The sequence below is a fragment of the Helicoverpa zea genome, chromosome 17 (assembly GCF_022581195.2).
Source record: "Helicoverpa zea isolate HzStark_Cry1AcR chromosome 17, ilHelZeax1.1, whole genome shotgun sequence".
NCBI classification, from domain to species: domain Eukaryota; kingdom Metazoa; phylum Arthropoda; class Insecta; order Lepidoptera; family Noctuidae; genus Helicoverpa; species Helicoverpa zea.
Window position 1 is genome coordinate 10,837,694 of NC_061468.1, and position 3,969 is coordinate 10,841,662.

Here is a 3,969-nt window from a genome sequence, read left to right on the forward strand (position 1 = left end):
TAATTTAATTTGTTGTTTTAAATGTATTATAAATAAAAACAAAACAGTATTATGTCGTTCCTAAAACATTGTGCAATAATAGTAGATATAATAATTAAGATAATAAACTAAAACTACTGTCATATACCTAAGTAGATGTAAGCTTAACTAATAATTAATTCTAGATATTGTTAACTTCTTATAAATTAATGTAATATATATATATATATTTATAGTTTAAGTCATTATTATAATACTTTAGTTTTAAGTTAATTTGCTGCGCCCTAACAGGGTAATGTGTACCTAGCATAAGATGCATCTGTATACATTTTGCAATAAATAAATAAATAAATAATTATTCTTCGTCGTATCTGTAACCTTTATATGTAACTTAATCAAGTTACATGTAAAATTAAGTAAGGATACCTGCCTACTACGAAACTGCAATAAGGTATGAATGAAAAGAAAACCGTGTACCATGCTTTTTCAGCTGTCTGGTTACCAGTATTACCAAGGGACATTGTGTTGCCCGGGTAATTGACTAGAGGAGGTCTGATAGGCATTCGCTTGATACATAAGTATAAAACACTGGTACTCAGCTGCATTTGGTCCGACGGGCACCTAACTTCAACAGAGATGAAATGAAAGAAATGATGATGGTAACCTGTAAACATGGAAAGAATCTGCATTTTCAAAGTAATAAAGGTAACAATATTACTTAATTAGTAGTAAATAAATAAATAAAATATTAAATAATTAGTAGTAACAACACTGACATGTCGCTACGGGTATTTCCTAAATCGTTTAAAAACGATTATAAGCATGAATAATACCGTCCTGATTTCATTACAGTTAAATCGATAAAATAATCTATTAAAGCTGAATGTTGTTAAATTGTCAACAGATATCATTATCATGAACAAAATACTGTCACGTCACAACATCAGCTGAAATTTATCAGAAACTGAACATTGCCCTTACATAACAAATGGCCATTAGGTATAATTAATTAGGTACTAAGCATAGCATTGGGGCTCGACTTTTTGTATCGCGGAGAATATCTAATATTACAGATTATTGCAACGTACAGACAGGTACGCCCATTACCTACCTAAGTTTTTTTTTTGCTGGAGTGTTTGTTGTGGTGCTGGGTAGTTTATTGCGCCACTTCTTCCCAACAAAAAAAACAAAAAGTGGTGAAGGATGGGCGATTTTCATTTGGGCTGTCTTTTGTTTTTGACATTCAAAAAGTGTTCTTTTGCAGCCAAGTTTAAGTAAATGATTTTGAGGTTTGAACTTGTCAAAAAAAAAATGCAAACTAATTATTTACATAAGGCATTTGGGAGAGACGAGAAGTATTAAAATAAGTATAACGTAGCAATGGAACGAAACTAATATAATTGTTTTATCGATGTTTTACGCTTCATTATAAAGCAGAAAAAAATCCATCGAAATAATTGAAAACTACAAAGATCTTTTGGGAAATCGCCAAAAGTACTCGCTAGTTTCAATATTTAGGTAAAATATTTTCCAGAATCTACAAAAAGACTGTTTACCTGGCTATAAAGTGTATCTTATCGTGTTAGATTAGACACAATTTAAGTCTCAACAAACACCGGGCATCCATTTTCCTGAAACTTATCTCTGTTTTGGCAAAGATATGAAGCCTGCTCAAGATTACAGGATATTATAAACATGACGTACATTATCACCTCATTATAGAGAATTATGAATTTAAGCTGAAATGGTCTGTTTTTTATCTGTGACAATATAGTCCTAGTTTCATCATATGTCCCAAAACAATGACAATGGAATTCTGTGTAAAATTGATTGATGAGTTGCAAAATATTACATACGCTAAGCAACTTTATATACCTAGTTAAAATAACAAAAATAAGTATATTTAATGAGATAAAGAGTGTGTTAGCGAATAGCTAATATTATCAGAATTTATAACGAATTTTTGAAGAATTTCCAGAACAATAAGTTTCAGACCGCTGTTTTGCACCCACAAAAAATAGTTACAATGTATAAACGTCAAACGATACATTAGTTAAAATTCATTCTAAGAATTCATGACTATTTGGCAATACCGAGGCGCCAAGCATTGGCACTAAGTCAAACTTTTGTAATCGTAACTCATAGACAAATTACTCCGTGAAGGTTGAACCAATTATCAAATATTGTGTTTCAGTTTCATTAGAGGTCTTCACTGAGTTACAGGATTAAGCGCATTATGTTGGTAACATATTGTAATTACATTAGGAGATTTAATTCCATGATGGAGTTAGGAATTGGTGATTAATTTGCTAATTAGTGATACTCTTTAACTTGTATTTTTGTGTATTGTATTTAGATGTATGCTGTATGCAGTAAAAAATTAATTCAATACTACAGAAGTTTATTAATCGAACCAACGCGGCAACGTTTGATAAGAAACAAAGAACCAAATCAAAAAATCATAGACACAATGACATGGGAATTGGACGAGCTGCCACAATAGTAACAGCCCCTGACAGCCCCACAAAATACAATACTAAACGAAGAAAAAACACGTTTAATTCCGTCTTAAATACTTAACAAAGGGCGTAACACAGCACATGGCTTCAATAAGCAGTTTATTGTCAAAGTGAGCGGCCATTAAGCTCAGTTTCGGCACATGCGGGTGGAATGAACCAGAGGTCGTCACACTCTATTGTCGCATTATATAGTCTATGGATTATATGTGATACTGTTATGTTATTATCTCTTTGGTGGGTGCTTTCAGTGGGCGGTTGGCAAATCGAATAATATTAGCGAAGGTATTTTTTCACAATCAATTAAAATGGGTGTGGTGTGGTTTGACTGGTATTGATATCTTTTATTCAATTTAAGATTTCTTAAAATAATTTTGATTTCATAGAAAAACGAAATCGATCTTAGGATTATCCATCTAGGCTTTTCAATACTTACGTCAATTTTCAATTCTTTACTAGGTACTACTGTTTTGTTTCATTGTCATGTTATTTATTGTATTACACACCACATGTTTTTTTTCTGTTAATAAAAAGCACCTTCTACAAAAAATAATATTGCTATGTTAATTAATATTAATCAACTAATGTGGCACACTAATTAAATGGAATATTTACGACCTTTGTGCCCGGTGGTCATGGACAAAAGTATATAGGTCAATGGGGTCTACAGCTTACAATAGACAAATGGTGGCTGTTGAATGATCGATGGCTGTTTCTTTCAACTCGCCTTGATTGAACCATTGTGGGTTCTGCATAATGGCAAAGTCCTGGCATACCTAGCTATCATGAATTAAGTACAATAAGCTCTTTGAATAAACAGTATCGATTATCATGAAAGACTGTTTCTCTAGACTATTCTGAATGGACCGCGCTGTTTATGAAAAGTAATATGAAGAGGATTGCAATCTAAAAGAGTATTTTATCCCAGGTAGACTATCAGCATTAGTTATTCAACTCATTGTTCCGAATACCCATCTGAAGGAAAGCATAAAAGCAACACAGTTGGATCAAGCTGTAAGAAAGAAAAACATATATAGTTATCTGTTCGCCAGGAGAAGACTTGCCCAGTTTGACACTGATAGAAAGAGAGAAAACAGAGGGAAATAGTATCAGCTGACTCGTAGATATATGTCATTATATCACAGTGTCAGAACAACAGATGAAACCCATCACTCCGTTTCAAATCCAAACATTTACCTATCTACATTTCATTTGGGGGGATAAATTGATATACGACACTGTTAGCCAGATAATTAGTTGTCTGTACATATCACATTCCCCATCTGACAGCGAGTGATGAGAACCATTTCTTTTGAACTCTGTATTTTTGGCGCGAAGTCGTTGACTCGACGCCATCTTTGTTTTCTCGTAAAATGAAACTAATTAACCGAAGCTGTTTTCCATATTTGTATGTAAAGATTAGTTTAATTGCTGATCCTTATAAGTTTCGGTACCAATACCGATTCTTTTTATT